General features: G+C 44.3%; 1 protein-coding gene across 7 annotated transcripts in view; it reads right to left on the bottom strand.

Moving 5' to 3' along the window:
* LOC126724841 (peroxisomal (S)-2-hydroxyacid oxidase GLO4-like) overlaps positions 1–21,052 on the bottom strand; it is a 104,203-nt gene that overhangs the window by 11,724 nt on the left and 71,427 nt on the right. The window lies entirely within an intron of this gene.

Here is a 21,052-nt window from a genome sequence, read left to right as displayed (position 1 = left end):
CTCTTGGGGATCCTGAACTTTGTAATGATATGTTCTCGAATGAAGTTTGCTATAGCTGCTCCAGTGGCTTTTTTCAAAGGGATGGCCTCTACCCATTTTGTAAAGTACTCTGTGGCCACTAAGATCCATATGTAACCATTGGATGGAGGGTTTATAGGCCCTATGAGATCGAGCCCCCAAGTGTGAAAAGGCCATGGTGTCGTCATATCCTGCAACACATTTGGGTGAGTATGGATCGCATCTCCAAGGACTTGACAGGCGTGGCAGGTTTTGACTAGTTCCTAGGAGTCCCTTTTCATTGTTGGCCAGTAGTATCCCAACAGTAGTAACTATTTATAGAGCCTTCTTTTTCTCGGGTGACTCCCACAATCATCGGAATGGACTTCCCTGACTACTTCTCTAGCTTCCCTTGGCCCCAAGCATCTTAGGGGATCCCCATTGTATCCCCTTTTGAATAGGATCCCGTTCTGCAAGAAGTACCTGTCTGCAAGTTTCTTGAGCTGGTGGGCTAGTGTCCTGTCAGTTGGTAGGATCCCTTGAGCCAAGTATTCTATGAAGGAAATTATTTAATCTTTTGTAACAAACACAGCATAGCTTTCTTCCTTGTCTATCGCAAGCTGACACTCTTGACATTTTTCCTGTATAGTTGCTGCCTCTTTGTTCATATTCGGCCAGTAGTATCCCATGCATTGCATTCGTTTATATAGGCTGATCTTTTCTGTGATCCTGTAGGCTTGGGTATGTAATTCTTCTAACCTCAATTTTCCTTCCTTCTCGTTGATACATCTGGATAGGATTCCTTTAGGCAGCCTTTTGTACAATTCCCCTTCTATCAGAGTGTAATCCTTCAACTATTTGATATTCCTTCCGGGTCCCGCCTTTTTCATTTTTTCTTTGACTTCACTCCTCCAATCCCACTGCTTGGACTCTCCGGGGTACATCTTTTGGAGGATCCTTATGATAGAATGTTTCTGCTTTCCTATCCTTACCAGCGTGTCCCTTCCTTTGAATGGTATTTGGGATCCCAAGGTGGCGAGCGCATCAACAAACCTGTTTTCACTTCTTTGAGTGTACTCTATGCTAAAGGTTTGGAATTCTAGCTCCAACCTTTGCGCCCAAGTCGTGTAGGCTGCTAAACTTTATTCTCTTAGCGCAAAGTCACCTTTCACCTAGGAAACTACAAGATTGGAGTCTCTCGATACTCTCATATGCTTTACTATTATACTGAGTGCTATAGTTAGCCCGGTCAAGTACGCCTCATATTCAGCTGCATTATTAGAGCAGGAGAACCCAAGCTTGAAAGACAAGGTTATGGTGCCCCCATTCTCATAGCTTAGTACAACTCCTACCCCATTTGAAGTTGTTGTAGCTGACCCATCGAATCTCATTGTCCATTTCTTTCCTAGGATCTCTGCCATTGCCACCTCACCCGGGATTTCTTCACTTAGTGAGCTTTCTTCCTTTCCTGGGAACTGAGCTAGCAGATCTACTATGGCTTGGCTTTTGACAGCCTTGGGGATCGTAATGCCTATGTCATATTGAGGGAGCAGGACCAGCCATTGTACTATCCTTCCCCTGAGAAGGGGCTGGTGCAGGAGTGCCTTTATGGGGTGGAACTTAGTCACCAAAAGGATCTGGTGAGCTAAGAAATACCTTTTCAGCCTCTGGGACACGTAGATAATTACTAGGCAGGCTTTCTCTATTTTGGGGTACCTGGTCTCGGCGTCTTTGAGTGTCCTGCTTACGTAGTAAATAGGTTGCTCGTTCCCATAGTCATCTTCCTGTGCTAGCAAGGCTTCTATTACCTGGGAGTTTGATGCTAAGTACAGCAACAGAGGTCGCCCACGCACTGGTGCTTGGAGAGTGGGCAAATGATTCATGATCTATTGAATCCTTTGGAAGGCCTCCTGTTGTTTCATTCCCTAGGTGAACTCAGTTCCATTTTTCAACAGTTTGGATAAACCCGTCATAACTGAAGCTAGCCCAGGTATAAATCTCCTAATATAGGAGACCCTTCCTAGGAAGCTTTTGAGCTCCCTCACCGTTGTCGGTCTTTTCATTGTGGCAATGGTTGTAGCTTTGGCTGGATTTACACTTATGTTCTTGTGATGTACCAGAAACCCAAGGAACTTTCCAACAAACACCCCGAAGGCACATTTCATGGGGTTCATGCGTAGTTTGTATTTCCTGCATCTTTCGAAAACTTGCTCAAGTACCCGAAGGTGTCCTGTCCTAGTTTTTGATTTGACCACAATATCATCTACGTAATCTTCCATCTCCTTATGCATCATATCATGAAAGATAGCTGTTATGGTTCGCTTGTACGTAGCCCCTACATTTTTTAGGCCAAAAGGCATTACAGTGTAATAAAAATTTCCGATTGGAGTTCTGAATGCCGTTTTCTCTGCATCCTTGGCAGCCATGCGAATTTGGTTGTACCTACTGTACCCATCCATAAACGAGAACATAGAACTTCCTGCAGCTGAATCTACAAGGAGGTCGATATTGGGTAAAGGGAACTCATTTTTTGGGCATGCTTTATTCAGATTGCGAAAGTCCACACAGCAACGAATCTGACCATTTTTCTTTTTCACAGGTACTATGTTAGAAAGCCATTTGGGGTGTTGGATGGGTTTGATAAAACTAGCTGTTAGCAACTTTTTGACTTCTTGAATTATCTAAGTTTCTACCTTGGTGTGAAAGACCCTAACCGACTGAACTACTGGTCTGATTCTTGGGTCCACGTTAAGAGAATGAACTACCAATCCTGGGTCTAGACCAGACATTTCATCATAGGTCCATGCGAACACGTCCCTGTACTTTTGGAGTAAGGCCACCAATTGCTCCCTTTCTTGTGCCATCAGCTGACTGCTAATAAAGACAGGCTTCTGTGATCCCAGCTCGGCTCCCAAATTTATTTCCCTTAATTCTTCCTCAGGCTAAATCTGGGCTTCCTTGACTGGTTCCTCTGGGATTTCTTCTTGGGCCATCATGCAATTTGGTGGTCCGGGACCTTTCTGCGTCATGCATTCAGGTCTCACGCACCTTCACAAGCAATAAATCAACCTTCCCCCGGGTTCTCGCACCACCACACATTCTCGGGATCTGAAGAGCTGAACTCCCTCTTTTGCCTCTTTCTTTCTAGAAGGTTTCTTAGGTCACAGGTACCCTTTCCTCCTCCTTCTTCTTCTTCTTCTAGGATAGGTGCTCCTGGAGTACCTGACGTGGGGCTCTCATCATCTGGCTCTAGCTCGTTGTAAAACATTATTTCTACAAAGTTCACTTCTCCTTGGCTGAAAGGGTTACGGTTGGCAGGGATCCTCACGGGCCTCCCGTTCAGTCTCCCTTTAATACATTGATGGTATGTAGACGAAATAAGGTGGTGTTTGTGGAGCCACGGGCGTCCCAACAGTACATGGTAGGATACCTCTGCATTAATTACATGAAATCTTGTCAAGACCACTATTGGCCCCACTCTCAAGGCTAGCTGCACATACCCTTCAGTTGATTCCACCAACCTTCCAAATCCTGTTTTTTCCATGGGAGCCCCCAGGATCCTCTTGTCAACCAAGCCCACGGCTTCCAGGGTACTCAAGGCTATGAGGTTGAGTGATGCCCTTGTGTCCACCAATGCTCTTCTGACTTGGACACCTTTTATGGTGGCCATTAGATAAAGGGGTCTACGGTGGTCTAGATGCTCAACCTCCATGTCCTCATTGGTGAAAGTTCTTGCATTGGTTGTCTCCAAGAAAGCTCGACTAGCATGTGACTCTGCTGTAAAACATTCCATTCCCGAATCTGCTACTATACTCATGAAAGACTCTGTGACCACCCTTCTTGCTTTTGGTCCAAATCCCAGTTGGTTGAATAGTGACCTGAACTTGGGATTCTTCTAGAGGGTCTTGACTGTGGTTGGATGGAAGGATCCTTCAGATTCTCCCACTTCTACCGGGTTCCCATGGATTACTACAGCTACCATCCCTTTTCCTTTGTGGTTGGGCAAGGGGTTCCTTTGCACTTTTGGCTCCTTCTGAGTAAGCTCCAGGGTTCCTTCGCTTAGCTTCTTGTGGAAGAGTCTATGAAGGGTCCAACAATCCTTGGTGGAATGCTTGACATAATTATAGATCCTGCAAAACAAAGGGTTCTTCCTTTCTTCCTCAGTTGGTAGCCTGGACACACTAAATGGCCTAATAACTCCATCTTCGATCCATTTGTCCAGGACATAGTTTAACTCCTCAGCTGTACATGGGATCACCGATAGTTCCTTGAACACCTTCCCGTCAAGCCTCTTCCTTTTCTCTCCTACTGATGCTATCATGGCTTGGGATACTGGCATCCTTTTTGTCCTCATAGTTTGTGTTGTCCTTCTAGTTCTTTGTAACAGGTCAGCAAACTATGCGATGCATAGATTTTCGAAGTTGTGTCTGTAATCGAAAAGCATGTTGGATATACAAGTTTCTACGAGTTCTTTTTCTTCGTGGTCCCCATAGCAATCTAGGGACACATCTTCAAACCATTTAATGAACTGGACGGGATCCTCCCCAAGCCTCTGCCTTACCATCTGAAGGTTTTAGAAAGTGATCTTATCTTCACCGGGGTAATACTTAGCACAGAATCTCTCCATCATTTCATCCCAGGTTTTAATGGACCCAGGTTTCAGCATGGTGTACCAAGTATATGCTTTATCCACTAAGGATTTAGCAAATTCTCTTAGACATAGTTCTTTGTCTTCTGCGTAGGGGCCCATTGTGTGAATGAGCCTACTCACGTGTTCCACAGCGTTTCCATCTCTTCCGTCAAAATGATGGAACTTTGGGGTTCATACCCTTTAGGGTATGGCTTGCCAAGAAGTTTTGGAGGAAATGGGGGATCCCGAGAGAATTGCTTATGGATCCCTGAAAGTTTTTCCCTTTCTTGCTCCAGGAGGGCACTGACATCTGCCAGTGTTAGGTACTGAGGGTTGGTTCTCTTTCCCACTACTGACCCTCCTTCTGGTTGAGTTCTGTCTTGGTTACCAACAGGGGGAACATTGTCTCTGATTTTCTGTGTCCTGCCTTCTTTGAATATGCGAACTTCTTGCTCCAAATCCTTCAACATCACTGTCATCCGAGCCATGAGGTCTGGTTCCTGCCTTGCGTGCCTTTGTTCTGACATGACCTCCTACTCTACCAGGGGTACCTCGCCCCTCTGTTTAGAAGCTACCTTGTTTTCTCCCACAGGCTCAGAGGCCACAGGTGGCATATTAGTACCTTTGTTGTTCCTTTGTCTTGGAGGCATGCTCTACGAAGGGATTGCTTCTTCCCTCTTCTTTACCCAGTCCCCAGTGAAGTCGCCAAAATGTGAGAGTGCTTTTTCTTTAGCACACAGGCCCAAGGATCCTGGGCCAAATGATTATAGTTAGGTGGACTAGGTTTTGGTTCACCACAGCTAAAAGGCTGTTTAAGAACCAAGTGGTGCACATGGCATACTTCTTACAATACACACAAGCTAGCAAACGAGGACATTTGTATTGAGCAACAATCAAAACAGCAAAAGTAATGCAAAGCAATCAGTAAATATACAAAGTAATGGTTAGGGATCCTCAAATTAATAAGAAATACTTTATTAAATTTTCTTTATTATGATTATAGTGTGCTCACTAAGACGTGATACAAGGTTCAAGTAAGCTCAAAAATTCAGACTTAGATGGCTATTCAAGCCTCTAAGACTTGCAAAGTTTGAATCTTTTTTAATCCGAGTATGTGCTATAGTGTCTGTTTCTGGATACCGGGAGATGGTTTACTAATTTCTTTGAGTTTTTCTCGACAGAACTTTCTCAATGATTCCGTTGTAATCTCCTCCCCTTTCTTCACGATCCTTCCCCCTTTTTTATAGTGTTATTTTTAAGGTCCCAGGGAAATATTGATTCCCCTGTTTTGCCCCCTGGGTACCATAGCCCATTTTGTGCCCATTGCCTAGAAGGTTGAGTTTTCTCTGTTTCTTATTTTTTTCTTCCTTTTGGTGCTGTTTCCTTGAAAGCCCATGACTGACTATCTATTTCGGAGTGCACTGATTTTTGATGTCACGTTCCTCATGGTTCAGCTTTTGGCCGTCCTTCCTCTTTATCTTTTTTCTCAAATGGGCAAAATCCCACTCTGCCGGTTCAAAAGTTCTTTGTTGCTACTCCCCTTTTTATAGTCCTTCATTCCGGTTCCCCGAGGTACCGTCCATTTGTGCTGTGAGAGGTCACTCCAGGCTTTCTTCTTTTTCTTGTTGGATCTCTGGTATCTGAGAAGGACGTATCTACCCTCTGTTTCTTGTGTTCCTTTGGCTTTTCCTTTGAGCTGTCTTAATCCTCTCTTGGCTGTGCTACACGTCTCGGGGATCCCGAGCCTTTGGCAGCCTTTGGGGATCCCGACTCAACTTTCTTTTTTACGCTGATTCTTCTCCAATCTTCTGATCTGGGCTTCTTTTCTTTTTCTTCTTTCTTTTTCTCATAGGCTTTCAAGCTTGTCTTTTTTATGGTTTTTAGGCTTCAAGCCTTTTGGGCTTACCGCCTGTTTTCATTTGCTATGGCCCTTTGTGTTTATTTCTTTGGGCCTGGGTGCTGTGATTTTTCGGACCTCAATAAGAATCAAATCAACAAAAAGATTAAGGTCTAAGGAGTGATAGAGGTGGGGAATATGAATCACCTTTTAGTGAGTTCTGTTTACAGTATGGTATTGTTCATCAAACCACTGCACCTTATTCACCTCAGCAAAATGGAGTTGCTGAAAGGAAAAATAGAACCTTAAAAGAAATGATGAATGCAATGTTCATAAGTTTCGATTTACCACAGAACTTGTGGGGGGAAGCTATTCTTTCTGCCAATTATATTCTTAATAAATTGCCTAAAAAGAAAACCAATAAGACATCCTATGAATTATGGAAAGGTAGAGTACCTTCCTATAAATTCGTAAAGGTGTGGGGGTGTTTGGCAAAAGTGGTGGTTCCTATTCCTAAAAGGACAAAGATAGGACCAAAAACCGTTGATTGTGTTTTCATTGGTTATGCTCATAACAGTATTGCATATCAGTTTCTAATTTACGAGTTTGACATTCCTGACTTGCATGTCAATATTGTTATTGAATCTAGGAATGCGTCATTCTTTGAAGAAATATTTCCTTACAAATCCACACAAGAATCAAGTTCTCTTAAGAGAAACTTTGAGTCTACGTCTAATACCTCTCATGATCAAGAGTTGATGGAAGAGAGGAATGAGGTTGAGCTTAGACGTAGTAAGAGGGCTAAAACGTCAAAATCGTTTGGTCCGGAATTTCTAACTTATATGTTGGAAGATGAACCTCAAAGCTTCAAGGAAGCTATCTTTACACCTGAGGCGCCTTTCTGGAAAGAAGCTGTCAATAGTGAGATTGAATTCATCTTACAAAATCATACATGGGAACTAGTGGATCTTCCACTAGGTTGTAAACCTCTAGGATATAAATGGATATTCAAGAGGAAATTAAAGGCTGATGGATCTATTAACAAGTACAAGGCAAGACTTGTTGTAAAGGGTTACAAACAAAAGGAAGGTGTGGATTATTTTGACACATATTCACCTGTTACAAGAATATCGTCCATTCGGATGTTGATGGCTATTGTAGTGTTGCATAACCTATAGATACATCAAATGGATGTAAAAACAACATTCTTGAATGGTGAATTAAATGAGGAGATTTATATGGAACAACCAGAGGGGTTCATTGTTCCTGGTCAAGAAAAGAAAGTGTGCAGGCTTGTTAAATCTCTTTATGGATTAAAGCAAGCTCCAAAGCAATGACATGAGAAATTTGACAATGCAATGATGTCAAATGGGTTTAGAATCAATGAGTGTGACAAATGTGTGTATATTAAAGATACTGCAAATGGCTATGTCATTGTGTGTCTCTATGTTGATGATATGCTTATTATAGGTAACAATAATGATATCATTAAAGCTTCTAAGAGAATGTTGACTAGTGAGTTTGACATGAAAGATTTAGGTGTTGCAGATGTGATACTAGGAATGAAAATTTCTAGAAAATCAGATGGACTTGTTTTATCTCAATCACAATATATTAAGAAAGTTCTTGAGAAATTCAAGGAATATGATGACAGTTCAATGAGAACACCTATAGATGTAAATTTACATCTAACTAAGAATAAAGGGCAAGGCATATATCAATTGGAGTATTCAAGAATAATAGGCAGTCTTATGTATATAATGAACTGTACTAGACCGAACTTAGCATATGTTGTTAGCAAGTTGAGTAGATACACTAGTAATCCAGGAGAAGACCACTGGAAGGCATTAGTTAGGGTTTTGAGGTATTTGAAATAAACCCTAAACTATGGGTTGCACTACACTTGGTATCCAACTGTACTAGAAGGGTATAGTGATGCTAATTGGATATCCAACACAAAAGATACCAAATCCACAAGTGGATATGTCTTCACACTTGGTGGTGAAGCGGTATCTTGGAAGTCATCTAAACAAACATGCATTGCCAGATCCATAATGGAATCAGAATTTATCGCATTGGACAAAGCTGGAGAAGAAGCAGTGTGGCTTCATCATTTCTTGGAGGATATGCCAATGTGGATGAAACCTGTGCCTTCTATTTGTATACATTGTGATAGCAAATTAGCTATTGGTAGGGTACAAAGTCATATGTACAACGGTAAGTCTCGACATATACATCGAAGACATAATACCGTGAGGCATTTGCTCTTTAATGGAATTATTTCCATTGACTTCATAAAGTCGAAATAGAATATAATGGATCTAACTAAAGGTTTGAGTAGAGAGTGTTGAGGTCTAAAAAAATCATAGTAAAATAAGCCCAAGAAAGAATAAGCTAAGCCCAAAAAGAATGAGTTAAGCCCAGAAGAAAAAAAAAAAAAAAAAGCCAAGTCCAAAGGAATTATACGAAAGGTCCAGAGGATCCCGAAGCCCAGAAAAGAAAAGCATCCAAAAAGATCACGGCAAAATATAAGAAGCAAGGATCCTCAGGCACCATCAATAGACGCGGATCCTTTCAGGCACAAAGAAGAAGGAAGATCGGGACAGCTCGATAGAAAGAAGACAGAGAAAGAAAAAAGAAAGAGAAAAACAAGAAAAACAAAAAACGCGAGCGACTTCTCACGGCACAAACAGAAGAGTCCTCGGGGAACCAAGACAGGGAAGAAGGATGACAACAAACGATCTTTAAAAAAGGCAGGATGGGATTCCGCACAAATAGGAAAGAAAAAGAAAAGCTGAAGGCACCAGAAGTGGGGATGCCGAGAAGGGCATACCTCAGCACTCCCAAAGAAGATAGCCAACAAGAAGCTTTCAAAAGAATCAGAACCAAGAAAAGGAAAGAATAAGAAGAAGCGGAAAAGGGACTTACCAAGACAACAGGGACAAGACGTGCTCTGTTCGCAGGAAAGCAAAACAAGGGAACCAATGGTTCCCCGGGACGCCCAGTATTCTCTGCATTCACTTGATTCTTAAACAGCCATTTAGCTGCGGTGAGTCAAGGCCCAGTCCACTAAATCCTCTCTTTTTCATTCAGGCTCGGGATCCTTGGGCCTGAGTATCCCGAAAAAAGACACTCTCACATTTTGGCGACTCCACTGGGGACTGGGCAAAGAAGAAGGAAGAAACAATCCCTTCACAGAGAATGCCTCCAAGACAAAGAAACAGCAAAAGAACTAATGTGCCACCTACGGCCTCTGAGCCTGTAGGAGAAAACGAGGAAGTCTCCAGGCAAGGAGGTGGGATACCCTTGGTGGAACAGGAGGTTGTATCGGAACAAAGACACGCAAGACAGGAACCAGACCTAATGGCCAGGATGACAGCAATGTTAAAGGATCTGGAGCAAGAAGTTCGTCTTCTCAAAGAAGGCAGGACACAGGAAGTCAGAGACAACATTCCCCCTACTGGCCACCAAGATGGGACCCAGCCAGAAGGAGGGTCAGCAGTGGGAGGAAGAACCAACCCTCAGTATTTGACACTGGCAGACGTCAATGCCCTCCTGGAGCAAGAAAGGGAAAAACTCTCAGGGATCCCCAAGCAATTCTCTCGGGATCCCCCGTTCCCTCCAGAACTTCTTGGCAAACCATATCCTAAGGGATACGAACCCCCAAAGTTCCATCCTTTCGATGGGAGGAATGGAAGTGCCATGGAACATGTGAGCAGGTTTGTCCACACTATGGGCCCCTATGCAGGAGACAAAGAATTATGTCTAAGGGAATTTGCCAAATCTTTGGTGGATAGGGCATACACCTGGTACACCACGCTGAGACCCGGGTCCATCAAGACCTGGGATGAGATGATGGAAAAATTCTGCGCCAAATATTACCCTGGTGAAGACAAAATCACTTTCCAGAACCTGTAGATGGTGAGGCAGAGACCTGGAGAAGATCCTGTTCAGTTTATTAAAAGATTCGAAGATGTGTCTCTAGACTGCTATGGAGACCATGAAGAAAAGGAGCTCGTAGAGACCTGTATAGCCAACATGCTTTTTGATTACAGGCTCAACCTTGAAAATTTATGTATCACACAGTTTGCTGACCTGCTACAGAGAACCAGAAGGACAGCGCAAACCATGAGAACAAAAAGGCTGCCCGCGTCCCAAGCTATGACAGCATCAACAGGAGAGAAAAGGAAGAGACCAGATGGGAAGGTGTTTGAGGAACCACCAGTGATCCCATGCACAGCTGAGGAGTTAAGCCATGTCCTAGACAAATGGATTGGAGATGGGGTTGTCAGGCCATTCACTGTGTCCAGGCCACCAACCGAGGAAGAAAGGAAGAATCCTTTATTTTGCAGAATTCATAATTATGTGAAGCACTCCACTAAGGACTGTTGGACCCTTCGCAGGCTCTTCCACAAAAAGTTGAGGGAAGGAACCTTGGAACTCACTCAAAAGGAGCCAGAAGTGCAGAGGAACCCCTTGCCTAACCACAAAGGGAAAGGGGTGGTAGCAGTAGTAATACACGGGAACCCAGCAGAAGCAGCAGAATCCGAAGGATCCTTCCACCCGAGCACAGTCAGAACCCTCCAGAAGAATCCTAAGTTCAGGTCATTATTCAATCAATTAGGATTCGGACCAGAAGCAAGGAGGGTGGCCACAGAGTCTCTCATGAGCATAGCAGCAGATTCAGGGATGGAATTCTTTACAGCTGAGTCACATGCTAGTCGAGCTTTCCTGGAAACAACCAATGCAATAACCTTCACTGATGAAGACATGGAAATTGAGCACCCAGACCACCGTAGACCCCTTTATCTCATGGCCACCATAAACGGTGTTCAAGTCAGAAGAGCACTGGTGGATACGGGGGCATCACTCAACCTCATTACCTTAAGTACCCTGAAAGCTGTTGGGTTAGTCGACAGAAGGATCCTGGGGACCCCCATGGAGATAACAGGATTTGGAGGATCGGTGGAATCAACAGAAGGATACGTGCAGCTAGCCTTAAGGGTAGGGCCAATAGTAGCTTTGACAAGGTTTCATGTGATTAATGCAGAAGTTTCTTATCACGTGCTGCTGGGACGCCCGTGGCTTCATAAACATCGCCTTATTCCATCCACGTTCCATCAATGCATTAAAGGGAGACTGAATGGGAGGCCCATAAGGATCCCTGCTAATCATAATCCTTTCAGCCAGGGAGAAGTGAACTTTGCAGAAACGATGTTTTATGATGAGTTGGAGCCAGATGATGAGAACCCCATCCCGGGGACCCCGGGGGCACCTATCCTGGAAGAAGAAGAAGGAGGAAGGGGCACCCGTGACCTGAGAAATCTCTTAGAAAGAAAAAGACAAAAGAGGGAGCCCAGCTCTTCAGGATCCTGAGAATGTGTGGTGGTGCGGGAACCTGGGGGAAGGTTAATTTATCGTTTGTGAAGGTGCGCGGGACCCGAATGCATTGTGCAGGAAGGTCCCGGACCACCAAGTTGCATGATGGCCCAAGCAGAAATCCCAGAAGAACCAGTTAAGGAGGCCCAGATTCAGCCTGAGGAAGAACTAAAGGAAGTAGACCTGGGAACAGAACCAGGATCCCGAAGACCTGTTTTCATTAGCAGTCGATTGGTGGCTCAAGAAAGAGAACAACTGGTAACCTTACTTCAAAAATACAGAGATGTGTTTGCATGGACCTATGATGAGATGCCTGGTCTAGACCCGGAGTTGGTAGTCCATTCTCTTAATGTGGAACCAGGGGTGAGGCCAGTAGTCCAACCAGCCAGGGTCTTTCACACTGAGGTAGAAGCTCAAATAGTCCAAGAGGTCAAGAAATTACTAACGGCTGGTTTTATCAAACCCATCCAACACCCAAAATGGCTTTCCAACATTGTACCTGTGAAGAAGAAAAATGGTCAAATCCGCTGCTGTGTAGACTTTCGCAACTTGAACAAGGCATGTCCTAAAGATGAGTTCCCCTTGCCCAACATCGATCTCCTTGTAGATTCAGCTGCAGGAAACTCAATGTTCTCGTTTATGGATGGGTACAGTGGATACAATCAAATTCGCATGGCAGCCAAAGATGCAGAGAAGACGGCATTCAGAACTCCGATTGGGAACTTTTACTACACTGTAATGCCCTTTGGCCTCAAAAATGCGGGGGCTACGTATCAACGGACCATGACAGCCATTTTCCATGACATGATGCATGAGGAGATGGAAGATTATGTAGACGATATTGTGGTCAAGTCAAAAACCAGAACAGGACATTTCCAAGTACTTGAGCAAGTCTTTGAAAGATGCAGGAAATACAAGTTACGTACGAACCCCATGAAGTGCGCCTTTGGAGTGTCTGCTGGAAAGTTCCTTGGGTTCCTGGTACATCACAAAGGCATAAGCGTGGACCCAGCCAAGGCCACAGCTATTGCCACGATAAGAAGACCAACTACTGTTAGGGAACTCAAAAGCTTCCTAGGAAGGGTCTCCTATATCAGGAGGTTTGTGCCTGGTTTAGCCTCAGCTACAGCAGGCCTATCCAAACTATTGAAAAAGGGAAATGAATTTACCTGGGGAACAGAGCAGCAGGAAGCTTTTCAAAGAATTCAGGGCATTATGAACCATCTGCCCACCCTCCAGGCACCAGTACGTGGGCGACCTCTATTGCTATACTTAGCATCAAACTCTCAGGCAATAAGAGCTTTGCTGGCACAAGAAGATGACCAAGGAAATGAGCAACCCATATATTATGTAAGCAGAACACTCAAGGATACCGAAACCAGGTACCCCAGAATAGAGAAAGCCTGCCTAGTAATCGTTTATGCATCCCAAAGGTTGAAGAGGTACTTCTCAGCTCACCAAATCCTCTTGGTAACCAAGTCCCACCCCATAAAAGCACTCCTGCACCAGCCCCTTCTCACGGGAAGAATAGCACAATGGCTAGTGTTGCTCTCACAATATGATATAGGTATAAGAACCCCCAAGGCAGTCAAGAGCCAGGCCATAGCAGATTTGCTAGCTCAATTCCCAGGAAAGGAAGAAGGCCCACTGAGCGAAGAAATTCCTGGTGAGGTAGCAGTGATGGAGATCCCAGGGAAGAAATGGACCATGAGGTTTGACGGGTCAGCTACAGCAACTTCAAATGGGGTAGGAATTGTACTGAGCTGCGAAAATGGGGATATCATGCCCCTGTCTTTCAAACTTGGTTTCTCATGCTCTAATAATGCAGCTGAGTATGAGGCATACTTAACTGGGTTGGCTATAGCACTCAGCATAGGAGTGAAACATATGAGAGTGCTGGGAGATTCTAATCTGGTAGTCTCCCAAGTGAAAGGTGACTTTGCACTACGGGAGCAAAGTTTAGCAGCCTACAGGACTTGGGCACAGAGGCTGGAGATGGAATTTCAAACCTTCAGCATAGAATACACTCAAAGAAGTGAAAACAGGTTTGCAGATGCTCTCGCCACCCTGGGATCCCAAATACCATTTAATGGGAGGGATACGCTGATAAAAATAGGAAGGCAGGAACATTCTATTGTAAGGATCCTCCAAGGAATGTACCCCGGGGAATCCAAACAGTGGGACTGGAGGGACGAAGTCAAAGAAAGGATGAAAGAGGCGAGCCCTAGAGGGAACATCAAAGAACTAATGGATTACACTCAGATAGAAGGAGAATTGTATAGAAGACTGCCAGGAGGAATACTGTCCAGATGTATCACCGAGAAGGAAGGAAAGTTGAAACTAGAAGAATTACACGCCCAAGCATGTGGAGTTGCAGAAAAAGTCAGCCTATACAGAAGGATGCAACGCATGGGGTATTACTGGCCAGATATGGACAAGGAAGCAGCAATCATACAGGGGAAATGCAAGGAATGTCGTTTGGCAATCGATAAAGAAGAAAGCTACGCGGTGTTTATTGCAGAAGATTGGCGGGTTCCTTTCATAGGATACCTGGCTCAGGGGATCCTGCCAACTGACAAGGAACTGGCCCACAAGCTCAAAAAACTAGCGTGCAGGTATTTCTTGCAGAACGAAATTTTGTTCAAAAAGGGATACCATGGGGATCCCCTCAGGTGCCTGGGACCAAAGGAAGCTAGAGAACTAGTCAGAGAGGTGCACTCTGGAGATTGTGGAAGTCACCCAGGGAAGAGAAGTCTGTATAAGCAGTTACTGTTATTGGGGTATTACTGGCCAACGATGAAAAGAGACTCTGAGGAGCTGGTCAAAACATGTCATGCTTGCCAAGTCCTAGGAGATGCAATTCACACTCACCCAAATGTCCTACAGGATATGACGACGCCATGGCCTTTTCATACTTGGGGGCTCGATCTCATAGGGCCCATAAATCCTCCATCCAATGGTTATATATGGATCCTGGCAGCCACGGAGTACTTTACAAAATGGGTAGAGGCCATCCCTTTGAAAAAAGCTACTGGAGCAGCTGTAGCAAATTTCATTCGAGACCACATCATTACAAGATTCGGGATCCCCAGAAGATTGATCAGCGACAATGGAACTCCATTCATAAACAAAGATGTGAAGGGATTAACTGAAGCATACCACATCAAGCATGGAAGATCTACCCCATACTACCCACAAGGAAACGGCCAAGCTGAAGCTACTAATAGGGTAATATTAAAAATCCTTAGGAAAATGAAGCATGAGTATGGAGGAAAATGGAGTGACCATCTGGCAGATGTGCTTTGGGCATGTAGGAGCTCTGTAAAGACAGCCACAGGATTCTCCCCATTCTCCCTGGTTTATGGAACAGAGGCCATCAGCCCTGTGGAGTTAATCATTCCTACACCAAGGGTAGTTCTTGAGGAAAATCAGGGAGAAAGTGAAGACGCAAGCAATGAAAAGAGATTAGTAGATCTGGAAGGAGTAGAAGAAGAAAGGGAACTGGCCAAGAAAAGGAGCCAAAGATACCAGCAAAGAATGACCAGAGCATATGTACAAGCAGTACGCTCAAGAGTGTTCACCAAAGGGCAATTAGTGCTAAGGATGGCGGAGCATGTGAGGAGGAACCTGCCAGGGCCTTCCAAGTTCACCCCAAAATGGGAAGGACCCTACATCATCAATGCAGCTCATGAAAGTGGATATTATTACCTTGCCAAAGAAGATGGAACAGTCCTAACAAAACCCATAAACGGGAAATGGCTGAAGCAATATTATGCATAAGGACAAGGGGATCCCCAGTACCTCAAGGTCCTTTCACCAGCTTCACTATCTGCTAAGTTCCTTTTTATTTTTTGTCTTTTTATTTTTCAGCCTTTATCAAGAATTCTGGTCTAAGATAATTTTGTTCAGGAACATGTGATAGATTGACACTTTGTGGTCAATGCTGCACCAAAAGACTTTTTCTTTGTTCCTAAAAAAAAGATGATCATGCTTTAATGGAATTCCTGTTTCTTCAACATTTAAGTTTTTCTTTACTGCAAAGACCAAATGTGGATAAATTTAAGGAAGGATACCTGAGTAAAAAAAAAAGGGGGAGAATATGTAATACCCTTTTACATATGGCCCAGGATCCACCTCACAAATAATTTCAGATATCCCACAAACAGTCCCAAGTGCATAGGTCTAGGATCACAGAATAAAAGAAAATATCTAGGATACCTAGCCTAGCACTTGGCAAAGGGGGAACCTGTCAAAGTTCATGAACTGGGACCGTATCTCAAAAAGAAAAAAAAAAAAAAACATACATAGAGAAGGATACTAGTGTACCCAGTTCAGTACTTGCACAATAAATCACCAGGTACCTGGACCAGAACTTACAGTGAAGCCTGTGGGAACCATGGTCCAGGACTCAGAAAAGAAAAGGGTCACGAGAAAGTAAAGACAATATATATATCCAAGGAAAAAGGCAGATTCACATACTAAGAAATAAGAAGCAGTTTTGAGAAAGCAAAGAGCAGAGCAATGTTCAAAAAAAAAACTTATACAACCCCAAATTGTTCATGTAAATGAAAAAAAAAAAAGCTAAGGAATGAGGCCGGCCAACAAAGAAGCATCTGGAGAAATAGCAGGAACAGCCAAAGTAGAAAGGATCCTCTGCCGCTTGACTTTCAAATCTTGTAAAACTTTGTGAGCATGAGCCAAAGCTTCCTTAGCAACAGCTATCTCAGTGTCTATACTCTTGAATGATTGCCTTTGAAACAGCATATGAGCCAGCAGACGCAAGTGATCCAGCAGAAAAGACAAATTAAACTTGGCCTCCAGAAGGTCCTGCACCACCCCTCTCCACTCCAGAAGCTTTTCTTCAGACAACGAATCTACAGAGGAATTCCTTAGGGAAATCAACACAGCACACAGCAACTCCATTAAAATATTGCCTAGAAAAACGCCTCCCCTGAAGCCGCTGGTAAAATCCCCGTGACTCTTGAGCAGGTTCTCTAGCAACGGCAAGCCTTCCACAGGAACAGAAAAGCGCAGGAAGCTGCCATAAGAAGACCCAAAAACATGAAAGTGGCTGGCAGGAAGACTGTTGAATTCCAAAAGATCAAAGCGAGCCAGGAAAGAGGAAAGCTTTGAATCAAGATCTGAGGTAGCCATCTTCGAGGCATCCCCCATCGCCGTGTCACCACTTGCAGAGACCGGAGGACTTGCAGCCTTTTGCTCTGGATGAAGGTCAGCAACTTCAACAGGTCTCACAATTCCTTCAGGGATAACAGGCTCAGAACCTGCAAAGCCTGTATCAGTATTCAAAAAAAAGGAAGAAAGAAGAAAAAGAAAAGGAAGAACAGATTTAGAAGAACAAACCGGTTCCAGTTTCTTGAGGCAGAACCTCTTCTTCCTGATCTCCTGACTTCCCCGAAGATTCTGGGAAGGAACATAAAGCAAGTTGAAGAAAAGGTGAAGGACCAATGGCAAAGTGGCTAAAGGAAGGGATAGATGCAGGGGGCTTCGCCATAAAAAAAGGGGGGGGGGAAAGAAAAAAGAAACACGATGGGAGCAGCTTGCACTCACCTTCTGAGCTCTCTGATTCTAAAGAAGAGGCAATACTGGGAGCAGATTTCTCACTGGTTTGACCTAAAAAAAAAAAGGGGAATTCAAGAAAAACTGAAAAAGAAAGTAAAAAAAATATAAGGCTATTTCAAGGAAGCAAGGTTTACCTGTTTGTTTGGATAGAGGAGTGTCTCCCAAAGCACCTTTATCTGACAAGGATTGAGGAAACATAGTCCTGATAGGACTAGGAGTGCGTTCAAGATGGGGACTTTGAGATGATGGGATCCTAGAAGTTTTGGGATCCTGAGAATCCTGGGAACCTTGCATCGGTTGCCCGGTTTCCTCAGCGGGATCATCAGTAGGGGGCTCCTCCCCCATAACAGGAAAAACGACAGAAAGAGCTGTGACAGTTTCCTCCCCCAGAGCCTTGCCAGTCACAGGAGGGGATACCTCCACCTAAAGGAAGAAGAAGCAGAGAAGGCAATACTAAGTAAAAAAAAAAAAACACAACAGCAGGGAATGCTAACAACACAATGTCAGAGCAAAAGGGAAAGAATAGGAGAAGGGGGAACACACGTACCACGTCGTCTCCAGAAGATTGGCTCTTACCCTTCTTGTAATCAGACTTGCGCTTGGACTGCAAAGGAAATCACCACTCATCAGCAAAATAGAAAGTGAGTGCAACAAAAAAAAAAAAAAAAGAGAGAAGAAGGAAAGAAGTCTTGCCCTTCTCTCTCTCTCTCTACAGATTCTCTGGAAGTCTTTTGCTTACTACGAGTACGCCCAGAGGGTCCTAAAGGAGGCTGGGATACCAAACCAGAGGATCCTAAAGAACCATGAACTGAAGCAGTCACAGGAACCTGGGGAAAAGAAGACTCTACCTTGGTCTTCTTCCGGGTCCTTGAAACTAAAGGTTCCCTGACATCCTTGCCTTCCTGTGATGCCAAGTGTGCTTGAGATTTCCCCGTTTTCCTTCTTTTCGCCTCAGAGCCTATCTCCACACCCCCTGTACTTTCACCAACATCAGCAGCTTTCATTTTTATCAACTTGACATCTTTACCTTTAGCAGTAGCAGCACTAATTGTCTCTGTTGCACCCTTTTTGATGGGCACCCCAGAGGAAGCACCAATGATGAGACTATCACCCAGCCAGGCCTCAGGAAAATCCTGTCCATAAGCTACCCAGCCTCCCCTGGAGGCATGCCACTCTGCAAACCCAGTTTTATTGCTTGCAGTAGCAGAAACAATCCCAGCAGTAGGAAGGGATAAACGTCTATTGGCTGTCGGAGCAGAGACAATGCTAGAATTCGGGGCTTCCCGAACTGTACCAGTGCCAACATAGTCAACAAAAGATTTTTGTACTCTTCTCCAATAACTGGTATAGCCACTGGAAGCAAAGACTCCTCTCTGGGAGTTAGGCACTACAAACTGGGGGCTCCTCCGCGACCAATAAGAAAAGGCCTGCAGCCTCAAGAAAGGATCCAAGGAAGGAAGGGATGGCACCACATCCTTAAAAACTGGCGGAATGTCCTGATCAAAACCAAACTGTCGGAGCACCCGGTGTGCTGAATAATGAGTATATTTTGGGCCACTTGAAGAAGGCACAGGAAGCCAGGAGGGGCTAATGCAGGCAAGATAAGCCAGACTGCCCTCATCACCACGGCGCAAGTCAAAGGTATTACCTGTTGAAGATAAAAAAGAAGACAACACAGAATCACACGCAAAACCAGGACCAAACTCACGAGGGGATCTCCAATACAAGCTCCCTGCTTGGTCAAACAACTCCACAAGATTGAGGCCACCACCTTTCAAGCTAATCCAATGAAAAATAATGGGAAAGGCATCAGTAGAATTGCCACAAAGACCCTTCACTATGTCGGGGGATCCTTGGAACTTGTCCTTCACAAAATTCAAATTTCTACACTTAGCCAAAGTAGCTGCAGAACGGTCCCATATGAAAATCTGAAGAATGGCACAGTGAAGAGAAGAAGTGATCACATAGCAAGAGTCACCCTCAGCCTTATCTCCATGAAGCTGGTCCAGTTGAGAATAAACATGACCCAAAAACAAAGGGGCCAAAGGATATTGGGTACCTCGAGCCAACTTGATTGCCAACGAAAAAAACGAAGACTTAACTCTGTACCCAGGGAATTCACTAAACAAAAATTTACTAAGCCAAAAGGCCAGGAAACCGGCCTACCTCACTTCTTTATCCTTTTCACGAGAGAGGGTCATCACCCATCTCCCCATCCTAGCCGGCTTACCACCAGGAGAGGCGGAGCGACCACCAAAATGACCAAATAATTTCTCTTCTACCACGAGATCCTCACCAGAAAGATCAATATCAAAAGGATTTTCTTCACCAAACACCGGGAGGAGGAAGTTATTAACCACATCCTCCAAGGTGATTGTCAATTCACCAGTAGAAAAGAAAAAAGTATGAAGGGAAGGACACCAACGACGTACCAGATGCCTGAGCCCTTTGGCGTCTCTGAAACCCTCAAGGTTTCTGGAAATAGCCACTGCCTTTAGGATGCCAGCGCGCTCCAAACGACCCACAAACTCAGCATCAGACAGTTCCTTGTCTACCCATATAGGCCAACCCTGAATCTTTCCCGGAACAAAATCAAAGAAAATAGGAACCGCCTCTCGAATTCCTTGTCTGATCTGGAGATCGAAAATCTCTCTAGGGTCAGGAACCTGGGCGGAACCAGCGAAACCCGCTTGGCCAGAAAATAGCCAAACGTGAGGGGATGGAGGAGCCTCACCATGAGATATATGAGGAAAAAATAAACTGAGAGAATACCAAGGATCCCGTAAAGGGAAGGCCGGACGTTCAGCAACCTCGCGAGAATCGCTCGGAGCAGAACCAGAAGAACCTTCCCCCTTAGAAGGACTGGGAGTACGCTCTCTCCTCTTTCGAGAAGAAGAAGAAGCCATGGAAACAGCACACACTATGAGAAGAAAAGAGATTGAAAGTGCGAAAAAGGGAAGACCAGAGTAACAGAGAAGAAGAAAAACTCAAGGAATGAAAAAAGTTCAGAGAAGCAAAATGATGAGATGAAATGGCTACAATAAAGGCGCAAGTAGCAGTTGGGAAAAACAGTTTATGAAAAGACACGCCAGTTGCAAAAAATTTAATTTTGAAGAGGAGATTAATCAGCAGTTATTAATGAGAAGCAATGGGAAACGAGATAAGTGGGTAGGAGAGTTTTACCTCAAATACTTAACTGCCACGTCCCGTGTAAAGAGGAAGCTGCGAAAAGTAATAATTATAAGAGAACATAACACGCAAAAAAAGGAGGCGACCAAAAGCAGCAGAAGTAAGCTGGGATCCCACGAAAATCTTAGGAAACCTAAATCACTCACGCGTGGGCTTCAGGCAACCCACGAGCTCGGGGGGCTAAATGTTGAGGTCTAAAAAAATCATAGTAAAATAAGCCCAAGAAAGAATAAGCTAAGCCCAAAAAGAATGAGTTAAGCCCAGAAGAAAAAAAAAAAAAGAAAAAGCCAAGTCCAAAGGAATTATACGAAAGGTCCAGAGGATCCCGAAGCCCAGAAAAGAAAAGCATCCAAAAAGATCACGGCAAAATATAAGAAGCAAGGATCCTCAGGCACCATCAATAGACGCGGATCCTTTCAGGCACAAAGAAGAAGGAAGAT

Source organism: Quercus robur, chromosome 5 (genome assembly GCF_932294415.1).
Source record: "Quercus robur chromosome 5, dhQueRobu3.1, whole genome shotgun sequence".
Taxonomy (NCBI): Eukaryota; Viridiplantae; Streptophyta; class Magnoliopsida; order Fagales; family Fagaceae; genus Quercus; species Quercus robur.
This window is presented reverse-complemented; position numbering and strand designations above follow the sequence as displayed.